The following is a 24038-nucleotide window of genomic DNA, read 5'->3' as shown; positions in this document are numbered from 1 at the left end:
CCCTTCATGGGGAATTTCAAAATCAAAAAGTAGATTGCACAAACCAATTCCCATTTTGGACTGCTACCTTTTTTTGCACTTATCCTCCCATTGCTGCATCTCTATGCTGCTGTAAGTCTCTACTTTACGCCTAATGCCAGTACGCTTTACGCTCAACCTTTCACCTATGGCTGCAGCGGCATCCCCACCACCAGGCCACCAACTGACAAACACTGTCCCACTTACACTCATCAAGTCACAACCCCCACGTCCCCGTGTCTGATGTGCTTACGTTCCTCGCCAGGTACGTCGACTTGAAAAGTGACAGCATACAACTAAAGGACACCTTTGGCATCTGGACATGCGAGCACCAGGTCAAGGTAATCCTGAGAAAGAACGCCAATGGAACCATCTTGCACCCACCCTCCAGTTTCGCCATTGGAGGAATCCGAGGCTTCCTCTACTACGGGGGGCAGCCACAAGTATGTCACACCTGTGGCAAAGCGGCGCACATGGCCGCCAACTGCAACGTCACCTTCTGCAAAAACTGCAAGCAGGAGGGGCACATGACAAAGGACTGTAAGCAAGACAAGAACTGCAACCTGTGTAGGGAGGCCGGCCATCTCTACAGGGACTGCCCAAAACGTGGGGCAACCTATGCGCAAATCATCAGCGGTGGAGTCAAAAAGGCAACCACACAGGAGGTTCAGGCACCCTCCATCGACAAAGACACCACACCACAGAATGCCGAAATTCTACAGAAAGGCCCTCAACAGAATGTGGATGCCCCAGCACAGCCTCATAAAACAACCCCACTCCCATCTGGCGAGGAACACGCAACAGCCGAGGATGGAACAAAGATTGAAGAGCACTGGGAAACGGCAGGCACAAGAAAAGCAAAGAGGAAACTGAAAAATGAAACACAGAAACCCCTGACGGTGAATAGTAAAAAGCGGCAACTCAACAGCGCCGACAACTCCTGCGATGAAGGCGAACAATCTAAGAATAGGCCTCAATTAAAGAGGCAAAGCACCAACGTGGAAGGGGATGCACAGAACCCCCAGACCACAGACAGGAACGAAAACAAAACTCGCCCAGAGCACCAACCTCTGGACGATGGGAACCGGCCTACAACCCCAACACCCGGTGACTGCCACGCCGGGCACAACGGCTACACCCCTAACCCCCCCCCCACAATGCACATCCATCAGGTTCAAGGCCACACTGAGGACAATGGCAGCTTCCTAAACCCGGCAACTGTGAAACATTTTGAGAACACCACCGGCATGGTGGGGAACTTTGAACAGCTGGAACGACCAACTGGAATAGACTCTGAAATTTGAGACTGGTAAATCTACTCTTTTTAAAATGGGTTTTAAAATTGCATCTATTAATGTGCGAAGTATTAAAGACACTTTGCGGTGTGTAGCCACACTCGGCTACTTAGAAAATGTAAGAGCCGACCTACTGTTCCTGCAGGAGTGTGGAATTCCACACCTCAGCAACTACAGGCGCGTGTCGAGCTGGTGGTCCCACGGGCCATCCATCTGGTCAGGAGGAAACTGTCGTTCCTCCGGCCTGGGTATTCTGCTACGGGGAGGCAATTTCACCATCTCCGACGTTAAGGAGGTGGTGGGTGGACGCCTCCTAGTAGCAGACGTCAAATACAAAAACACCCCTATCAGACTTATTAACGTGTATGCCCCGGCCGTAAAAGCTGAGCGGCTGGCTGTCCTTCAGCAACTACCACTGCTGTTGGCCACCTCCAAGCCGGTCATCCTGGGCGGTGACTTCAACTGCATCATCGATGCGGCTGGACGATCCGGCAGAGCCGACAGCAAACTAGATGCTACGTCCAGACTCCTGATGGAAACGGTAAAAGACGCAAAGCTGCTCGACGTCTTCAGCAACCCTGCAGACGGAGCGCAGCGTAGATACACATGGTCACGGCCAGATGGGTCCGTCCGTTCCAGAATAGATTTCTTTTTTGTGTCCCGTGCTTTCACGGTCAGGCCCACCGACGTCAAGCCGGTATTCTTCTCTGACCACTGCCTCCTACTGGCTGACTGCCACCTGCAGGAAAACCAGGGAGTGGGCAGGGGGACATGGAAGCTGAATGTAAAACTGTTGACCCCAGAGAACCTCCAGGAACTCAAAAGGGATTACAAAGGTTGGAGAACCGTGAAACCCCTCTTTGAGTCTCCACATCTCTGGTGGGAAGCAATCAAGGGGAACATCAAAAGGTTCTTCATCCTCCAGGGCATTCAAAAGGTGAGAGAGAGACGAGGGGTCATGACAAGGCTCCAGAAAAGCATGCAAAATTTGCTCCAGCTGCAGTCGATGGGGTTGATGTCAAGGAGGATCTCCAAGAGGTGAAGGGCCAGCAAGCCTCGCTCTACACCTCGGAGGCCTCCAAGGTTATCTTCCGGATCAAATCTGGAGTCAGGCAGGGCTGCCCTCTCTCCTCGGCCCTGTTTGTGTGCTGCATAGAACCTTTTGCCGAGTCCATCAGGAAGGATCCGGGTATGAAAGGAGTGACGATCCCAGGCAGCGGAGGCATGCAAGTCAAAGCCTCCCTGTACATGGACGACGTCGCCGTCTTCTGCTCGGATCCCGCGTCTGTACGCAGGCTCTTGGACACCTGCGACCAGTTTGTACTGGCCTCAGGAGCCAAGGTATACCGCGGCTAGAGCGAGGCCATGTTCTTTGGGAACTGGGCCGACCGGTCCTTTGTCCCCCTTCACGGTCAGGTCAGATTACCTGAAAGTGCTGGGGATATGGTTCGGAGCGGCTGGGGCATGCACCAAAAACTTGGAGGAGCGCATTGCTAAAGTAAAACAGAAACTGGGCTGGTGGGAGAAACGCTCCCTTTCCATTGCAGGCAGAACCCTGGTCATCAGGTGTGAGGTACTCTCGGTGTTACTGTACGTGGCGCAGGTCTGGCCCATCACTCGGACCTACGCCGCAGCAGTCACCCGGGCCATCTTCAAATTCATTTGGAGATCCAAGATGGACCGTGTCCGTAGAGACATAATGTACAAGCCTCTAGTAAAAGGAGGGAGGAACGTACCCAACGCCGCCCTCATCCTGATGGCCACCTTTGTGTGCAGCTGCATCAAGCTGTGTGTAGACCCCGAGTATGCAAACACCAAGTGTCACTACATACTGAGGTTCTACCTGCCCCCGGTGTTACGAAGGATGGGCCTGGCCTCATTGCCGCGGAACGCTCCAAGCAGTTGGACCGTGCCGTACCACCTGTCCTTCGTGGAAAAGTTTTTGAAGAAAAACACCTTTGACCACAAAGCAATGAAGCAGTGGTCAGCACGTAATGTCCTCGAGACCCTCAGAGAAAAGGAGACTGTGGAGGACGTTGGATGGTTCCCTGAGCAGACTGTCAGAACCATCTGGCAGAATGCCTCATCACCAGAACTTTCAAACAAGCACCAAGACCTAGCTTGGCTGGTGGTGAGAAGGGCCCTCCCTGTCAGATTCTTCATGTACACCCGAAGGCTCAGCACCTTTGCACGCTGCCCTCAGAGTGGCTGTGGGGGAGATGAGACGGTCACACACCTCCTTGTGGAATGTGCCTTTGCAAAGAAGGTCTGGAGAAAGATGCAGTGGTATCTGTCAAGGTTCATCCCGAGCAGCTCAGTAACACAGGACTCTGTGCTCTACGGACTGTTTCCAGGAACACACAACGATACAAATATCAACTGCTGCTGGAAGGTCATCAACTCGGTGAAAGACGCTCTTTGGTCTGCCCGAAACCTGCTGATCTTCCAGTGCAAAGAATTGTCCTCGACCGAGTGTTGCAGACTGGCACATTCCAAGGTCCAGGACTACGTGCTGAGGGACGCACTCAAGCTTGGGGCAGCTGCCGCCAAGGCGCAATGGGGAAAGACCACTGTGTAAGGTCTTACCAGCAAATGTACACCGAGGGGTTGGTAACAGTGTAAAGCCCCTCGACCCGGATCTTCAATACCACAATTTATGAAAGAAACAAAGCAATGTAAATAATTAAGAAAGAACTGTAAATTAAAGTAGGATATGTGTGTAACGTTATCCCAAATGAATTGAAGAAAGACAAATGAATGTAACTCAGATGGAAATGAACAGACAAGACAATTTGAAATGTTCTGTAAAGTTTATGATAAATTTTATGAATAAAGTATATTATTTGGAAAAAAAAAACTCTGTTCTTTTCAGTTTAATATCTGGAATGTCCCTGATCTGGGGACCATATATTAAATTGATTTTTAGAGCAGGGAAATGGAATAGGGGCTTGCTCCGTCCATTCCACGCATCAACCTGGTATTGCAGTACCTCCTCGAATGGTGCACACCACCCCTCCATGGGGAATTTCAAACTCAAAAAATAGATTGCACATATCAGTTGGAACTTTGTCTTTTTTCACTTATGCTCCCATTGGTGCATCTCTATGCTGCTCTCAGCTTCTGCTTTACGCCTAACGCCAGTATACTTTACGCTCAACCTTTCACCTATGGCTGCAGCGGCATCCCCACCACCAGGCCACCAACTGGCAATCACAGTCCCACTTACACTCAACAAGTCGCAATGACACTCGCCTGTCCACAATTTCTTCCAACCTCTGATCGATGGGAATAGCAATGTGACCAACGGCCACCAAATGCCGCGTATTGAAAACAAGGTCACAGTCCAGCCAAAGAAACAAAGAAGCAGCAACAACACAAGCGGAAACCGGCCTGCAACCCCAACACACACTGACCGCCACGACGGTCAGCAGGGCTACAATACCGCCCCCCCCCCCCCCCCCCCCAATGCACATCCATCAAGTTCACGGGCACACTGTGGACCAGGACAGCTTCCTCAGCCCTGCAACTGTGCAAAAGTTTGCGAGCACCACCGCATGCTGGCGAACATTGAACAGCTCGAACACCCAACTGTATAGACTCTGGACTCTGAGACTGGTAAATCTACCTTTTTAAAATGGGATTTTAAATTGCAGCCATTAATCTGCGAAGCATTAAAGATACTTTGCGGTGGGTAGCCACACTCGGCTACTTAGCAAATGTGAGAACCGTCCTACTGTTCCTGCAGGAGTGTGGGATTCTACACCTCAGCAACTACAGGCGCTGGTTGAGCTGGTAGTCCCATGGGCCATCCAGCTGGTCAGGAGGAAACAATTGTCGTTCCTCTGGCCTGGGTAGTCTGCTGCGGGAGGCAACTTCACCATCTCCGGCGTTAAGGAGGTGGTGGGCGGACGCCTCCTCGTAGAAGACATCAACTACAAAAACGCCCCACTCAGACTCATTAATGTGTATGCCCCAGCCGTAAAGAGTGAGCGGCTGGCAGTACTTCAGCAACTCCCACTGCTGTTGGCCACTTCCAAGCCGGTCATTCTGGGTGGTGACTTCAACTGGATCATCGATGCAGCTGGATGATCTGGCAGAGCCAACAGCAAACTAGACGCTACGTGCAGACTCCTGATGGAAACGGTAAAAGACGACAAGCTGCTCGACGTCTTCAGCAATCCTGCAGACGGAGCGCAGCGTAGCTACACATGGTCCGCTCCAGGGTAGACTTCTTCTTTGTGTCCTGTGCTTTCACGGTCAGGTCCACCGATGTCAAGCCGGTGTTCTTCTCTGACCACTGTCTCCTACTGGCCGACTGCCACCTGCAGAAAAGTCAGGCGCGGTCAGGGGGACATGGAAGCTTAATGTGAAACTGTTGACTCCAGAGAACCTCGAGGAACTGAAAGAAAAGTATGGAGAATTTGCTCCGCTGCAGTCGATGGGGGTTGATGTCAAGGAGGATCTCCAAGAGGTTAAGAGCCAGCGAGCCTTGCTCTATACCTCAGAGGCCTGCAAGGTTATCTTCCGTTCCAGAGTCTGCTCCGCGCTTGCTCTTCTTTTTCCAAAAGGTGCACAGAGAGACCTCTGTGATCAGCAGCCTGAAGGAAGAAGATGGCTCTGTAAAGTCATCGGCAGTCTGGCATCCTGAGGATCAGCAAATTATTTTCTGCCGGACTGTATGAAGAATTGGAGTTCATGTGACCCTTCTACAGAACTGACGAGGGATAGAAATGTAATAATTATATAGTTGCAGAGGTGGGTGGGGCAGAATGGAAGGTCAGGGGTAGGCAGAGCTAAGGAGAGATTGACAAAGATGTCATGGTCATGAGACAAGTGGGGTGTTCATGGTGCCATCGAGGACTGGGGAAGTGTTTTAGCTGTACAAAGTTGAGAGATATCAGAATGTATCAATAGGAGAACAGAGGTCAGTGCTCAGTGAGAGCACTGTGGGAGAGGGGTGGGGTTGTATTGGGACAAGTAAAGGGAACCAAGAAAACACAAAAAACGTATTTTGAAAAGTTGGGAGGAAGTGATATTTGTGAATGGCAGGCACGCATCATCATCAGGGAAAAGGCATGCAAAGTAATTGAGAGAGGTAGAAAAAAATCAGTCAAAAGAAGGACATGAAATAAACATTCCAGAATGGAGGTGCAGGAAACAGACAAAGTAGAAATAAAGAGAAAATAACTTGGTAGAATTCTGAATGATCAGAGAAAATGCTGGAAACACACAGCAGACGCAAAAGGAACAAAACAACCCACACTCTGCAGTGTCCCTATACCTCCATTCCTCCTTCCAGAAGCTGGCAGGACTGCCAAATACATCCCCAGCACTCCTATTTTTAAGAGCACAGCACGTGTGGCTAGAATCTGCAATGCACTGCCTGAGAGTTTCAACAATAAGAAGTCTTCCAACACCAGGTTAAAGTCCAACAGGTTTGTTTCAAATGACTAGCTTTCGGAACACTGCTCCTTCCTAAGATGCTCCGAAAGCTCGTGGTTTGAAACAAACCTATTGGATTTGAACCTGGTGTTGTAATACTTCTTACTGTGCTCACCCCGGTTCAACGCCCGCATCTCCACATCATGAGAGAGTTTCAAGCCGGCCTTTCAAAAGACAATGGGATAATTATCAGAAGGGAAAATATTTGCAGGGCTATGGGAAAAGGCAGGGCGAGTGGCACCAGGCGAGTTGGTTGCTGCTGCTGCTGCAGGCAAGTGTTTTCAAAAGCTTGCTCAGCAGCAACCGCCTGTGACAGTGACGTGCCTGTGGCTAGGCTCCGCCCTCTCCCATCTGATTGGTGGCGACCTGGTCATCTACATAACTGTCATGTAGTCGGGCTGAAAAAGGAGGAGAGAGACAAGTTCTGTCAATATGAATCGCGTGTCCCAATAAGAACGGCCAAGAGCAATAATTCAAGAGTGAAAGTGTCAGTGTTTACATCGAAAAGGCTTTGAATGGCGTCAGCCTGCTGTAAAAGAGGGAAGGCATACGGCACTTGGGCAACTCAAAACTATAGGGCATCGCTTCTCGGCCTTTTGGCTAAGATCAAGTGTAGTTTCTGTTCTTTTCAGTTTAATATCTGGAATGTCCCTGATCTGGGGACCATATATTAAATTGATTTTTAGAGCAGGGAAATGGAATAGGGGCTTGCTCCGTCCATTCCACGCATCAACCTGGTATTGCAGTACCTCCTCGAATGGTGCACATCACCCCTTCATGGGCAATTTCAAAATCAAAAAGTAGATTGCACAAACCAATTCCCATTTTGGACTGCTACCTTTTTTTGCACTTATCCTCCCATTGCTGCATCTCTATGCTGCTGTAAGTCTCTACTTTACGCCTAACGCCAGTACGCTTTACGCTCAACCTTTCACCTATGGCTGCAGCGGCATCCCCACCACCAGGCCACAAACTGACAAACACTGTCCCACTTACACTCATCAAGTCACAACCCCCACGTCCCCGTGTCTGATGTGCTTACGTACCTCGCCAGGTACGTCGACTTGAAAAGTGACAGCATACAACTAAAGGACACCTTTGGCATCTGGACATGCGAGCACCAGGTCAAGGTAATCCTGAGAAAGAACGCCAATGGAACCATCTTGCACCCACCCTCCAGTTTCGCCATTGGAGGAAACCGAGGCTTCCTCTACTACGGGGGGCAGCCACGAGTATGTCACACCTGTGGCAAAGCGGGGCATATGGCCGCCAACTGCAACGTCACCTTCTGCAAAAACTGCAAGCAGGAGGGGCACATGACAAAGGACTGTAAGCAAGACAAGAACTGCAACCTGTGTGGGGAGGCCGGCCATCTTTACAGGGACTGCCCAAAACGTGGGGCAACCTATGCGCAAATCATCAGCGGAGGAGTCAAAAAGGCAACCACACAGGAGGTACAGGCACCCTCCATCGACAAAGACACCACACCACAGAATGCCGAAACTCTACAGCAAGGCCCTCAACAGAATGTGGAGGCCCCAGCACAGCCTGACAAAACAACCCCACTCCCATCTGGTGAGGAACACGAGACAACCGAGGATGGGACAAAGAGTGAAGAGCGCTGGGAAACGGCAGGCACAAGAAAAGCAAAGAGGAAAATGAAAAATGAAACAAAGAAACCCCTGACGGTGAATAGTAAAAAGCGGCAACTCAATAGTGCCGACAACTCCTGCGATGAAGGCGAACAATCAAAGAATAGGCCTCAATTAAAGAGGCAAAGCACCAATGTGGAAGGGGATGCACAGAACCCCCAGACCACAGACAGGAACGAAAACAAAACTCGCCCAGAGCACCAACCTCTGGACGATGGGAACCGGCCTGCAACCCCAACACCCGCTGACTGCCACGCCGGGCACAACGGCTACACCCCCACCCCCTCTACAATGCACATCCATCAGGTTCAAGGCCACACTGAGGACAATGGCAGCTTCCTAAACCATGAAACGGTGAAGCATTTTGAGAACACCACCGGCATGACGGGGAACTTTGAACAGCTGGAACAACCAACTGGAATGGACTCTAAAATCTGAGACTGGTAAATCTACTCTTTTTAAAATGGGTTTTAAAATTGCATTAATTAATGTGCGAAGTATTAAAGATACTTCGCGGTGTGTAGCCACACTCGGCTACTTAGAAAATGTAAGAGCCGACCTACTGTTCCTGCAGGAGTGTGGAATTCTACACCTCAGCAACTACAGGCGCTGGTCGAGCTGGTGGTCCCACGGGCCATCCATCTGGTCAGGAGGAAACGACTGTTGTTCCTCCGGCCTGGGTATTCTGCTACGGGGAGGCAATTTCACCATCTCCGACGTTAAGGAGGTGGTGGGGGGACGCCTCCTAGTAGCAGACGTAAAATACAAAAACACCCCTATCAGACTTATTAACGTGTATGCCCCAGCCGTAAAAACTGAGCGACTGGCTGTCCTTCAGCAACTACCACTGCTGTTGGCCACCTCCAAGCCGGTCATCCTGGGCGGTGACTTCAACTGCATCATCGATGCGGATGGACGATCCGGCAGAGCAGGCAGCAAACTAGACGCTACGTCCAGACTCCTGATGGAAATGGTAAAAGACGCAAAGCTGCTCGACGTCTTCAGCAACCCTGCAGACGGAGCGCAGCGTAGATACACATGGTCACGGCCAGATGGGTCCGTCCGTTCCAGAATAGATTTCTTTTTTGTGTCCCGTGCTTTCACGGTCAGGCCCACCGACGTCAAGCCGGTGTTCTTCTCTGACCACTGCCTCCTACTGGCTGACTGCCACCTGCAGGAAAACCAGGGGTTGGGCAGGGGGACATGGAAGCTAAATGTAAAGCTGTTGACCCCAGAGAACCTCCAGGAACTCAAAAGGGATTACAAAGGTTGGAGAACCGTGAAACCCCTCTTTGAGTCTCCACATCTCTGGTGGGAAGCAATCAAGGGGAACATCAAAAGGTTCTTCATCCTCAAGGGCGTACAAAAGATGAGAGAGAGACGAGCGGTCACAACCAGGCTCCAGAAAAGTATGCAAAACTTGCTCCAGCTGCAGTCGAAGGGGGTTGATGTCAAGGAGGATCTCCAAGAGGTTAAGAGCCAGCGAGCCTCGCTCTATACCTCAGAGGCCTGCAAGGTTATCTTCCGTTCCAGAGTCTGCTCCGCGCTTGCTCTTCTTTTTCCAAAAGGTGCACAGAGAGACCTCTGTGATCAGCAGCCTGAAGGAAGAAGATGGCTCTGTAAAGTCATCGGCAGTCTGGCATCCTGAGGATCAGCAAATTATTTTCTGCCGGACTGTATGAAGAATTGGAGTTCATGTGACCCTTCTACAGAACTGACGAGGGATAGAAATGTAATAATTATATAGTTGCAGAGGTGGGTGGGGCAGAATGGAAGGTCAGGGGTAGGCAGAGCTAAGGAGAGATTGACAAAGATGTCATGGTCATGAGACAAGTGGGGTGTTCATGGTGCCATCGAGGACTGGGGAAGTGTTTTAGCTGTACAAAGTTGAGAGATATCAGAATGTATTAATAGGAGAACAGAGGTCAGTGCTCAGTGAGAGCACTGTGGGAGAGGGGTGGGGTTGTATTGGGACAAGTAAAGGGAACCAAGAAAACACAAAAAACGTATTTTGAAAAGTTGGGAGGAAGTGATATTTGTGAATGGCAGGCACGCATCATCATCAGGGAAAAGGCATGCAAAGTAATTGAGAGAGGTAGAAAAAAATCAGTCAAAAGAAGGACATGAAATAAACATTCCAGAATGGAGGTGCAGGAAACAGACAAAGTAGAAATAAAGAGAAAATAACTTGGTAGAATTCTGAATGATCAGAGAAAATGCTGGAAACACACAGCAGACGCAAAAGGAACAAAACAACCCACACTCTGCAGTGTCCCTATACCTCCATTCCTCCTTCCAGAAGCTGGCAGGACTGCCAAATACATCCCCAGCACTCCTATTTTTAAGAGCACAGCACGTGTGGCTAGAATCTGCAATGCACTGCCTGAGAGTTTCAACAATAAGAAGTCTTCCAACACCAGGTTAAAGTCCAACAGGTTTGTTTCAAATGACTAGCTTTCGGAACACTGCTCCTTCCTAAGATGCTCCGAAAGCTCGTGGTTTGAAACAAACCTATTGGATTTGAACCTGGTGTTGTAATACTTCTTACTGTGCTCACCCCGGTTCAACGCCCGCATCTCCACATCATGAGAGAGTTTCAAGCCGGCCTTTCAAAAGACAATGGGATAATTATCAGAAGGGAAAATATTTGCAGGGCTATGGGAAAAGGCAGGGCGAGTGGCACCAGGCGAGTTGGTTGCTGCTGCTGCTGCAGGCAAGTGTTTTCAAAAGCTTGCTCAGCAGCAACCGCCTGTGACAGTGACGTGCATGTGGCTAGGCTCCGCCCTCTCCCATCTGATTGGTGGCGACCTGCTCATCTACATAACTGTCATGTAGTCGGGCTGAAAAAGGAGGAGAGAGACAAGTTCTGTCAATATGAATCACGTGTCCCAATAAGAACGGCCAAGAGCAATAATTCAAGAGTGAAAGTGTCAGTGTTTACATCGAAAAGGCTTTGAATGGCGTCAGCCTGCTGTAAAAGAGGGAAGGCATACGGCACTTGGGCAACTCAAAACTATAGGGCATCGCTTCTCGGCCTTTTGGCTAAGATCAAGTGTAGTTTCTGTTCTTTTCAGTTTAATATCTGGAATGTCCCTGATCTGGGGACCATATATTAAATTGATTTTTAGAGCAGGGAAATGGAATAGGGGCTTGCTCCGTCCATTCCACGCATCAACCTGGTATTGCAGTACCTCCTCGAATGGTGCACATCACCCCTTCATGGGGAATTTCAAAATCAAAAAGTAGATTGCACAAACCAATTCCCATTTTGGACTGCTACCTTTTTTTGCACTTATCCTCCCATTGCTGCATCTCTATGCTGCTGTAAGTCTCTACTTTACGCCTAATGCCAGTACGCTTTACGCTCAACCTTTCACCTATGGCTGCAGCGGCATCCCCACCACCAGGCCACCAACTGACAAACACTGTCCCACTTACACTCATCAAGTCACAACCCCCACGTCCCCGTGTCTGATGTGCTTACGTTCCTCGCCAGGTACGTCGACTTGAAAAGTGACAGCATACAACTAAAGGACACCTTTGGCATCTGGACATGCGAGCACCAGGTCAAGGTAATCCTGAGAAAGAACGCCAATGGAACCATCTTGCACCCACCCTCCAGTTTCGCCATTGGAGGAAACCGAGGCTTCCTCTACTACGGGGGGCAGCCACAAGTATGTCACACCTGTGGCAAAGCGGCGCACATGGCCGCCAACTGCAACGTCACCTTCTGCAAAAACTGCAAGCAGGAGGGGCACATGACAAAGGACTGTAAGCAAGACAAGAACTGCAACCTGTGTGGGGAGGCCGGCCATCTTTACAGGGACTGCCCAAAACGTGGGGCAACCTATGCGCAAATCATCAGCGGTGGAGTCAAAAAGCAACCACACAGGAGGTACAGGCACCCTCCATCGACAAAGACACCACACCACAGAATGCCGAAACTCTACAGCAAGGCCCTCAACAGAATGTGGAGGCCCCAGCACAGCCTGACAAAACAACCCCACTCCCATCTGGTGAGGAACACGAGACAACCGAGGATGGGACAAAGAGTGAAGAGCGCTGGGAAACGGCAGGCACAAGAAAAGCAAAGAGGAAAATGAAAAATGAAACAAAGAAACCCCTGACGGTGAATAGTAAAAAGTGGCAACTCAATAGTGCCGACAACTCCTGCGATGAAGGCGAACGATCAAAGAATAGGCCTCAATTAAAGAGGCAAAGCACCAATGTGGAAGGGGATGCACAGAACCCCCAGACCACAGACAGGAACGAAAACAAAACTCGCCCAGAGCACCAACCTCTGGACGATGGGAACCGGCCTGCAACCCCAACACCCGCTGACTGCCACGCCGGGCACAACGGCTACACCCCCACCCCCTCTACAATGCACATCCATCAGGTTCAAGGCCACACTGAGGACAATGGCAGCTTCCTAAACCATGAAACGGTGAAGCATTTTGAGAACACCACCGGCATGACGGGGAACTTTGAACAGCTGGAACAACCAACTGGAATGGACTCTGAAATCTGAGACTGGTAAATCTACTCTTTTTAAAATGGGTTTTAAAATTGCATCAATTAATGTGCGAAGTATTAAAGATACTTCACGGTGTGTAGCCACACTCGGCTACTTAGAAAATGTAAGAGCCGACCTACTGTTCCTGCAGGAGTGTGGAATTCTACACCTCAGCAACTACAGGCGCTGGTCGAGCTGGTGGTCCCACGGGCCATCCATCTGGTCAGGAGGAAACGACTGTCGTTCCTCCGGCCTGGGTATTCTGCTACGGGGAGGCAATTTCACCATCTCCGACGTTAAGGAGGTGGTGGGGGGACGCCTCCTAGTAGCAGACGTCAAATACAAAAACACCCCTATCAGACTTATTAACGTGTATGCCCCAGCCGTAAAAACTGAGCGACTGGCTGTCCTTCAGCAACTACCACTGCTGTTGGCCACCTCCAAGCCGGTCATCCTGGGCGGTGACTTCAACTGCATCATCGATGCGGATGGACGATCCGGCAGAGCAGGCAGCAAACTAGACGCTACGTCCAGACTCCTGATGGAAATGGTAAAAGACGCAAAGCTGCTCGACGTCTTCAGCAACCCTGCAGACGGAGCGCAGCGTAGATACACATGGTCACGGCCAGATGGGTCCGTCCGTTCCAGAATAGATTTCTTTTTTGTGTCCCGTGCTTTCACGGTCAGGCCCACCGACGTCAAGCCGGTGTTCTTCTCTGACCACTGCCTCCTACTGGCTGACTGCCACCTGCAGGAAAACCAGGGGTTGGGCAGGGGGACATGGAAGCTAAATGTAAAGCTGTTGACCCCAGAGAACCTCCAGGAACTCAAAAGGGATTACAAAGGTTGGAGAACCGTGAAACCCCTCTTTGAGTCTCCACATCTCTGGTGGGAAGCAATCAAGGGGAACATCAAAAGGTTCTTCATCCTCAAGGGCGTACAAAAGATGAGAGAGAGACGAGCGGTCACAACCAGGCTCCAGAAAAGTATGCAAAACTTGCTCCAGCTGCAGTCGAAGGGGGTTGATGTCAAGGAGGATCTCCAAGAGGTTAAGAGCCAGCGAGCCTCGCTCTATACCTCAGAGGCCTGCAAGGTTATCTTCCGTTCCAGAGTCTGCTCCGCGCTTGCTCTTCTTTTTCCAAAAGGTGCACAGAGAGACCTCTGTGATCAGCAGCCTGAAGGAAGAAGATGGCTCTGTAAAGTCATCGGCAGTCTGGCATCCTGAGGATCAGCAAATTATTTTCTGCCGGACTGTATGAAGAATTGGAGTTCATGTGACCCTTCTACAGAACTGACGAGGGATAGAAATGTAATAATTATATAGTTGCAGAGGTGGGTGGGGCAGAATGGAAGGTCAGGGGTAGGCAGAGCTAAGGAGAGATTGACAAAGATGTCATGGTCATGAGACAAGTGGGGTGTTCATGGTGCCATCGAGGACTGGGGAAGTGTTTTAGCTGTACAAAGTTGAGAGATATCAGAATGTATTAATAGGAGAACAGAGGTCAGTGCTCAGTGAGAGCCCTGTGGGAGAGGGGTGGGGTTGTATTGGGACAAGTAAAGGGAACCAAGAAAACACAAAAAACGTATTTTGAAAAGTTGGGAGGAAGTGATATTTGTGAATGGCAGGCACGCATCATCATCAGGGAAAAGGCATGCAAAGTAATTGAGAGAGGTAGAAAAAAATCAGTCAAAAGAAGGACATGAAATAAACATTCCAGAATGGAGGTGCAGGAAACAGACAAAGTAGAAATAAAGAGAAAATAACTTGGTAGAATTCTGAATGATCAGAGAAAATGCTGGAAACACACAGCAAAAGGAACAAAACAACCCACACTCTGCAGTGTCCCTATACCTCCATTCCTCCTTCCAGAAGCTGGCAGGACTGCCAAATACATCCCCAGCACTCCTATTTTTAAGAGCACAGCACGAGTGGCTAGAATCTGCAATGCACTGCCTGAGAGTTTCAACAATAAGAAGTCTTCCAACACCAGGTTAAAGTCCAACAGGTTTGTTTCAAATGACTAGCTTTCGGAACACTGCTCCTTCCTAAGATGCTCCGAAAGCTCGTGGTTTGAAACAAACCTATTGGATTTGAACCTGGTGTTGTAATACTTCTTACTGTGCTCACCCCGGTTCAACGCCCGCATCTCCACATCATGAGAGAGTTTCAAGCCGGCCTTTCAAAAGACAATGGGATAATTATCAGAAGGGAAAATATTTGCAGGGCTATGGGAAAAGGCAGGGCGAGTGGCACCAGGCGAGTTGGTTGCTGCTGCTGCAGGCAAGTGTTTTCAAAAGCTTGCTCAGCAGCAACCGCCTGTGACAGTGACGTGCATGTGGCTAGGCTCCGCCCTCTCCCATCTGATTGGTGGCGACCTGGTCATCTACATAACTGTCATGTAGTCGGGCTGAAAAAGGAGGAGAGAGACAAGTTCTGTCAATATGAATCGCGTGTCCCAATAAGAACGGCCAAGAGCAATAATTCAAGAGTGAAAGTGTCAGTGTTTACATCGAAAAGGCTTTGAATGGCGTCAGCCTGCTGTAAAAGAGGGAAGGCATACGGCACTTGGGCAACTCAAAACTATAGGGCATCGCTTCTCGGCCTTTTGGCTAAGATCAAGTGTAGTTTCTGTTCTTTTCAGTTTAATATCTGGAATGTCCCTGATCTGGGGACCATATATTAAATTGATTTTTAGAGCAGGGAAATGGAATAGGGGCTTGCTCCGTCCATTCCACGCATCAACCTGGTATTGCAGTACCTCCTCGAATGGTGCACATCACCCCTTCATGGGGAATTTCAAAATCAAAAAGTAGATTGCACAAACCAATTCCCATTTTGGACTGCTACCTTTTTTTGCACTTATGCTCCCATTGCTGCATCTCTATGCTGCTGTAAGTCTCTACTTTACGCCTAACGCCAGTATGCTTTACGCTCAACCTTTCACCTATGGCTGCAGCGGCATCCCCACCACCAGGCCACAAACTGACAAACACTGTCCCACTTACACTCATCAAGTCACAACCCCCACGTCCCCGTGTCTGATGTGCTTACGTACCTCGCCAGGTACGTCGACTTGAAAAGTGACAGCATACAACTAAAGGACACCTTTGGCATCTGGACATGCGAGCACCAGGTCAAGGTAATCCTGAGAAAGAACGCCAATGGAACCATCTTGCACCCACCCTCCAGTTTCGCCATTGGAGGAAACCGAGGCTTCCTCTACTACGGGGGGCAGCCACGAGTATGTCACACCTGTGGCAAAGCGGGGCATATGGCCGCCAACTGCAACGTCACCTTCTGCAAAAACTGCAAGCAGGAGGGGCACATGACAAAGGACTGTAAGCAAGACAAGAACTGCAACCTGTGTGGGGAGGCCGGCCATCTTTACAGGGACTGCCCAAAACGTGGGGCAACCTATGCGCAAATCATCAGCGGTGGAGTCAAAAAGCAACCACACAGGAGGTACAGGCACCCTCCATCGACAAAGACACCACACCACAGAATGCCGAAACTCTACAGCAAGGCCCTCAACAGAATGTGGAGGCCCCAGCACAGCCTGACAAAACAACCCCACTCCCATCTGGTGAGGAACACGAGACAACCGAGGATGGGACAAAGAGTGAAGAGCGCTGGGAAACGGCAGGCACAAGAAAAGCAAAGAGGAAAATGAAAAATGAAACAAAGAAACCCCTGACGGTGAATAGTAAAAAGCGGCAACTCAATAGTGCCGACAACTCCTGCGATGAAGGCGAACAATCAAAGAATAGGCCTCAATTAAAGAGGCAAAGCACCAATGTGGAAGGGGATGCACAGAACCCCCAGACCACAGACAGGAACGAAAACAAAACTCGCCCAGAGCACCAACCTCTGGACGATGGGAACCGGCCTGCAACCCCAACACCCGCTGACTGCCACGCCGGGCACAATGGCTACACCCCCACCCCCTCTACAATGCACATCCATCAGGTTCAAGGCCACACTGAGGACAATGGCAGCTTCCTAAACCATGAAACGGTGAAGCATTTTGAGAACACCACCGGCATGACGGGGAACTTTGAACAGCTGGAACAACCAACTGGAATGGACTCTGAAATCTGAGACTGGTAAATCTACTCTTTTTAAAATGGGTTTTAAAATTGCATCAATTAATGTGCGAAGTATTAAAGATACTTCGCGGTGTGTAGCCACACTCGGCTACTTAGAAAATGTAAGAGCCGACCTACTGTTCCTGCAGGAGTGTGGAATTCCACACCTCAGCAACTACAGGCGCTGGTCGAGCTGGTGGTCCCACGGGCCATCCATCTGGTCAGGAGGAAACGACTGTCGTTCCTCCGGCCTGGGTATTCTGCTACGGGGAGGCAATTTCACCATCTCCGACGTTAAGGAGGTGGTGGGGGGACGCCTCCTAGTAGCAGACGTCAAATACAAAACACCCCTATCAGACTTATTAACGTGTATGCCCCAGCCGTAAAAACTGAGCGACTGGCTGTCCTTCAGCAACTACCACTGCTGTTGGCCACCTCCAAGCCGGTCATCCTGGGCGGTGACTTCAACTGCATCATCGATGCGGATGGACGATCCGGCAGAGCAGGCAGCAAACTAGACGCTACGTCCAGACTCCTGATGGAAATGGTAAAAGACGCAAAGCTGCTCGACGTCTTCAGCAACCCTGCAGACGGAGCGCAGCGTAGATACACATGGTCACGGCCAGATGGGTCCGTCCGTTCCAGAATAGATTTCTTTTTTGTGTCCCATGCTTTCACGGTCAGGCCCACCGACGTCAAGCCGGTGTTCTTCTCTGACCACTGCCTCCTACTGGCTGACTGCCACCTGCAGGAAAACCAGGGGTTGGGCAGGGGGACATGGAAGCTAAATGTAAAGCTGTTGACCCCAGAGAACCTCCAGGAACTCAAAAGGGATTACAAAGGTTGGAGAACCGTGAAACCCCTCTTTGAGTCTCCACATCTCTGGTGGGAAGCAATCAAGGGGAACATCAAAAGGTTCTTCATCCTCAAGGGCGTACAAAAGATGAGAGAGAGACGAGCGGTCACAACCAGGCTCCAGAAAAGTATGCAAAACTTGCTCCAGCTGCAGTCGAAGGGGGTTGATGTCAAGGAGGATCTCCAAGAGGTTAAGAGCCAGCGAGCCTCGCTCTATACCTCAGAGGCCGGCAAGGTTATCTTCCGTTCCAGAGTCTGCTCCGTGCTTGCTCTTCTTTTTCCAAAAGGTGCACAGAGAGACCTCTGTGATCAGCAGCCTGAAGGAAGAAGATGGCTCTGTAAAGTCATCGGCAGTCTGGCATCCTGAGGATCAGCAAATTATTTTCTGCCGGACTGTATGAAGAATTGGAGTTCATGTGACCCTTCTACAGAACTGACGAGGGATAGAAATGTAATAATTATATAGTTGCAGAGGTGGGTGGGGCAGAATGGAAGGTCAGGGGTAGGCAGAGCTAAGGAGAGATTGACAAAGATGTCATGGTCATGAGAGAAGTGGGGTGTTCATGGTGCCATCGAGGACTGGGGAAGTGTTTTAGCTGTACAAAGTTGAGAGATATCAGAATGTATTAATAGGAGAACAGAGGTCAGTGCTCAGTGAGAGCACTGTGGGAGAGGGGTGGGGTTGTATTGGGACAAGTAAAGGGAACCAAGAAAACACAAAAAACGTATTTTGAAAAGTTGGGAGGAAGTGATATTTGTGAATGGCAGGCACGCATCATCATCAGGGAAAAGGCATGCAAAGTAATTGAGAGAGGTAGAAAAAAATCAGTCAGAAGAAGGACATGAAATAAACATTCCAGAATGGAGGTGCAGGAAACAGACAAAGTAGAAATAAAGAGAAAATAACTTGGTAGAATTCTGAATGATCAGAGAAAATGCTGGAAACACACAGCAAAAGGAACAAAACAACCCACACTCTGCAGTGTCCCTATACCTCCATTCCTCCTTCCAGAAGCTGGCAGGACTGCCAAATACATCCCCAGCACTCCTATTTTTAAGAGCACAGCACGAGTGGCTAGAATCTGCAATGCACTGCCTGAGAGTTTCAACAATAAGAAGTCTTCCAACACCAGGTTAAAGTCCAACAGGTTTGTTTCAAATGACTAGCTTTCGGAACACTGCTCCTTCCTAAGATGCTCCGAAAGCTCGTGGTTTGAAACAAACCTATTGGATTTGAACCTGGTGTTGTAATACTTCTTACTGTGCTCACCCCGGTTCAACGCCCGCATCTCCACATCATGAGAGAGTTTCAAGCCGGCCTTTCAAAAGACAATGGGATAATTATCAGAAGGGAAAATATTTGCAGGGCTATGGGAAAAGGCAGGGCGAGTGGCACCAGGCGAGTTGGTTGCTGCTGCTGCAGGCAAGTGTTTTCAAAAGCTTGCTCAGCAGCAACCGCCTGTGACAGTGACGTGCCTGTGGCTAGGCTCCGCCCTCTCCCATCTGATTGGTGGCGACCTGCTCATCTACATAACTGTCATGTAGTCGGGCTGAAAAAGGAGGAGAGAGACAAGTTCTGTCAATATGAATCGCGTGTCCCAATAAGAACGGCCAAGAGCAATAATTCAAGAGTGAAAGTGTCAGTGTTTACATCGAAAAGGCTTTGAATGGCGTCAGCCTGCTGTAAAAGAGGGAAGGCATACGGCACTTGGGCAACTCAAAACTATAGGGCATCGCTTCTCGGCCTTTTGGCTAAGATCAAGTGTAGTTTCTGTTCTTTTCAGTTTAATATCTGGAATGTCCCTGATCTGGGGACCATATATTAAATTGATTTTTAGAGCAGGGAAATGGAATAGGGGCTTGCTCCGTCCATTCCACGCATCAACCTGGTATTGCAGTATCTCCTCGAATGGTGCACATCACCCCTTCATGGGGAATTTCAAAATCAAAAAGTAGATTGCACAAACCAATTCCCATTTTGGACTGCTACCTTTTTTTGCACTTATGCTCCCATTGCTGCATCTCTATGCTGCTGTAAGTCTCTACTTTACGCCTAATGCCAGTACGCTTTACGCTCAACCTTTCACCTATGGCTGCAGCGGCATCCCCACCACCAGGCCACCAACTGACAAACACTGTCCCACTTACACTCATCAAGTCACAACCCCCACGTCCCCGTGTCTGATGTGCTTACGTTCCTCGCCAGGTACGTCAACTTGAAAAGTGACAGCATACAACTAAAGGACACCTTTGGCATCTGGACATGCGAGCACCAGGTCAAGGTAATCCTGAGAAAGAACGCCAATGGAACCATCTTGCACCCACCCTCCAGTTTCGCCATTGGAGGAAACCGAGGCTTCCTCTACTACGGGGGGCAGCCACGAGTATGTCACACCTGTGGCAAAGCGGGGCACATGGCCGCCAACTGCAACGTCACCTTCTGCAAAAACTGCAAGCAGGAGGGGCACATGACAAAGGACTGTAAGCAAGACAAGAACTGCAACCTGTGTGGGGAGGCCGGCAATCTTTACAGGGACTGCCCAAAACGTGGGGCAACCTATGCGCAAATCATCAGCGGTGGAGTCAAAAAGGCAACCATACAGGAGGTACAGGCACCCTCCATCGACAAAGACACCACACCACAGAATGCCGAAACTCTACAGCAAGGCCCTCAACAGAATGTGGAGGCCCCAGCACAGCCTGACAAAACAACCCCACTCCCATCTGGTGAGGAACACGAGACAACCGAGGATGGAACAAAGAGTGAAGAGTGCTGGGAAACGGCAGGCACAAGAAAAGCAAAGAGGAAAATGAAAAATGAAACAAAGAAACCCCCGACGGGGAATGGTAAAAAGCAGCAACTCAACAGCGCCGACAACTCCTGCGATGAAGGCGAGCAATCAAAGAATAGGCCTCAATTAAAGAGGCAAAGCACCAATGTGGAAGGGGATGCACAGAACCCCCAGACCACAGACAGGAAGGAAAACAAAACTCGCCCAGACCACCAACCTCTGGACGATGGGAACCGGCCTGCAACCCCAACACCCGCTGACTGCCACGCCGGGCACAACGGCTACACCCCCACCCCCTCTACAATGCACATCCATCAGGTTCAAGGCCACACTGAGGACAATGGCAGCTTCCTAAACCATGAAACGGTGAAGAATTTTGAGAACACCACCAGCATGACGGGGAACTTTGAACTGCTGGAACAACCAACTGGAATGGACTCTGAAATCTGAGACTGGTAAATCTACTCTTTTTAAAATGGGTTTTAAAATTGCATCAATTAATGTGCGAAGTATTAAAGATACTTCGCGGTGTGTTACCACACTCGGCTACTTAGAAAATGTAAGAGCCGACCTACTGTTCCTGCAGGAGTGTGGAATTCCACACCTCAGCAACTACAGGCGCTGGTCGAGCTGGTGGTCCCACGGGCCATCCATCTGGTCAGGAGGAAACGACTGTCGTTCCTCCGGCCTGGGTATTCTGCTACGGGGAGGCAATTTCACCATCTCCGACGTTAAGGAGGTGGTGGGGGGACGCCTCCTAGTAGCAGACGTCAAATACAAAGTAAGAAGTCTTACAACACCAGGTTAAATTCCAACAGGTTTGTTTCAAACACGAGCTTTCGGAGCACGGCTCCTTCTTCAGGTGAATGGAAAGGCTTGTTCCAGAAATGTTTATATAGACACAGTCAGAGATGCCCCGGAATGCGAGCACCTGCAGGCAATCAAATCATCAAAGATGCAGAGAGAGGTAACTCCAGGTTAAAGAGGTGTGAATTGTCCCAAGCCAGTTCAGTCGGTAGGCCTCTGCAAGTCCAGGCTTGTTGGTGGGGGCCGAATGTAATGCGACATGAATCCCAGATCCCGGTTGAGTCCGCATTCATGCGTGCGGAACTTAGCTATAAGTTTTTGCTCAGCAATTTTGCGTTGTCGCGTCTCCTGAAGGCCTCCTTGTAGAATGCTGACCCGGAGATCAGAGGCTGAATGTCCTTGACTGCTGAAGTGTTCCCCAACTGGAAGGGAACAGTCCTGCCTGTTGATAGTCGCACGATGCCCGTTTATTCGTTGTCGCAGTGTCTGCATGGTCTCGCCAATGTACCACGCTTCGGGACATCCTTTCCTGCAGCGTATGAGGTAGACTACATTGGTCGAGTCGCACGAGTATGCGCCGCGTACCTGGTGGGTGGTGTTTCCACGTGTAATGGTGGTGTCCATGTCGATGATCTGGCATGTCTTGCAGAGATTACCCTGGCAGGGTTTTGTGGTGTTGTGGTTGCTGTTCTGAAGGCTGGGTAATTTGCTGCAAACAATGGTTTGTTTGAGGTTGCGCGGTTGTTTGAAGGCCAGTAGTGGGGGTGTGGGGATGACCTTGGCAAGATGTCCATCCTCGCTGATGATGTGTTGGAGGCTGCGAAGAAGATGTCGTAGTTTCTCCGCCCCAGGAAAGTACTGGACGACGAAGGGTACTCTGTCAGTGGTGTCCCGTGTTTGTCTTCTGAGGAGGTCGGTGCGGTTTTTTGCTGTGGCGCGGTGGAACTGTCGATCAATGAGTCGAGCGCCATATCCCGTTCGTACGAGGGCATCTTTCAGCATCTGTAGGTGTCTGTTGCGCTCCTCCTTGTCTGAGCAGATCCTGTGTATACGGAGGGCTTGTCCATAGGGGATGGCTTCTTTAATGTGTTTCGGGTGAAAGCTGGAGAAGTGGAGCATCGTGAGATTATCTGTGGGCTTGCGGTAAAGCGAGGTGCTGAGGTGACCGTCCTTGATGGAGACGAGTGTGTCCAAGAATGGAACTGAATTTGGAGAATAGTCCATGGTGAGTTTGATGGTGGGATGGAACTTATTGATGTCATCGTGTAGTCGTTTCAGTGATGTCTCGCCGTGGGTCCAAAGGAAAAAAATGTCATCGATGTATCTGGTGTATAGCATCGGTTGAAAGTCCTGTGTGGTGAGGAAGTCCTGTTCAAACTTGTGCATGAAGATGTTGGCATATTGAGGTGCAAATTTGGTCCCCATGGCTGTTCTGTGCGTCTGGATGAAGAATTTGTTGTCGAAGGACTACAGATCAAAAACCCACTCAAGTCGACTTACAACACAGACTACGCTGAAAGACTCTGCCACCGCACCTCTGTCACACTCCTCAAACACCTCGTACACCAACTCTACAGCAGTCGACGCAACCTGGAAACCAAGAGAGAGGCCATATTCTCAACTTGCGCTCAGGACACAGCAGACCAGCTGCGGAACACCGCCAAACAGATGAGACAGCAATACTATGCCACCTACATGCACACCAAGAACAGGAAGCTTGAGAAACTTGGCATCACCACCAGCAGCAATCAAGCTTCTCCCGGTACAACAGTCGAAAACAATACAGGGAAATCCATTGTCAACTTGTCAGACAACACCCTTCAACCAGACAAAATCGAAGTCCTCAGCAGAGGGCTCAATTTCTGCACCACCACCAAAATGGACCCCATCAGTCTCGCGGCAGATACGGAGGAATTCATCAGGCGAATGAGGCTCCGGGAATTCTTCCACAGACCCCAAGAGGCCGACAGCGAACCCAGGGACACGACCAATGAACCGGAACAGCAGACCGCGAGATCTGCAGTGCAGCAACCGAAAAGGAAAGAGTCAAATTGGACCCCTCCGGAAGGCCGCTGCCCTAGACTCGACATGTATGCTCAAGCCGTCAGAAGTCGTGTCAATGCCAGATTCATCACTCGCAATCACAAGGCAGCCTCAAACGTCACCCAAGCACAACGCAACGCCATCCGCACTCTCAAGACCAACCGCAACATCGTCATCAAACCAGCAGACAAAGGAGGGGCCACCGTCATACTGAACAGAACAGACTACTGCAAAGAAGTATACCGACAACTCGACAACCAGGAACACTACAGGCAGTTACCCGCAGATCCAACCAAGGAACACATCCGCCAACTCAGCAGACTGATCAAGACCTTAGATCCAGACCTTCAGAACACCCTACGTGCTCTCATCCCACGTAATCCCCGCATTGGAGATCTCTACTGCCTCCCGAAAATACACAAGGCCAACACACCAGGCCGTCCTATCGTTTCAGGCAATGGGACCCTGTGTGAGAACCTCTCTGGCCACATCGAGGGCATCTTAAAACCCATCGTACAAGGTACACCCAGCT

At 50.0% G+C, this 24038-nt stretch overlaps 4 non-coding genes and 1 pseudogene across 4 annotated transcripts; all 5 read left to right on the top strand.

The window, feature by feature from the left end:
- The first annotated feature begins 4149 nt into the window (after positions 1-4149).
- On the top strand, positions 4150-4324 carry LOC119955350 (annotated as a pseudogene).
- A 3011-nt stretch (positions 4325-7335) lies between these two features.
- Positions 7336-7526, top strand: LOC119955335. The gene has a single exon (XR_005458436.1). It is a non-coding gene; the product is annotated as a U2 spliceosomal RNA (small nuclear RNA).
- Positions 7527-11429: 3903 nt separating this feature from the next.
- LOC119955334 lies at positions 11430-11620 on the top strand. The gene has a single exon (XR_005458435.1). It is a non-coding gene; the product is annotated as a U2 spliceosomal RNA (small nuclear RNA).
- A 3893-nt stretch (positions 11621-15513) lies between these two features.
- Positions 15514-15704, top strand: LOC119955333. Its single transcript, XR_005458434.1, has one exon. It is a non-coding gene; the product is annotated as a U2 spliceosomal RNA (small nuclear RNA).
- A 3892-nt stretch (positions 15705-19596) lies between these two features.
- LOC119955337 lies at positions 19597-19787 on the top strand. The gene has a single exon (XR_005458438.1). It is a non-coding gene; the product is annotated as a U2 spliceosomal RNA (small nuclear RNA).
- Positions 19788-24038: the final 4251 nt, after the last annotated feature.

This window comes from Scyliorhinus canicula, chromosome 20, assembly GCF_902713615.1.
Source record: "Scyliorhinus canicula chromosome 20, sScyCan1.1, whole genome shotgun sequence".
In the NCBI taxonomy this organism is placed as follows: Eukaryota; Metazoa; Chordata; class Chondrichthyes; order Carcharhiniformes; family Scyliorhinidae; genus Scyliorhinus; species Scyliorhinus canicula.
The sequence above is the reverse complement of the archived record's forward strand: the minus strand, read 5'-3'. Positions and strand labels throughout refer to the sequence as shown.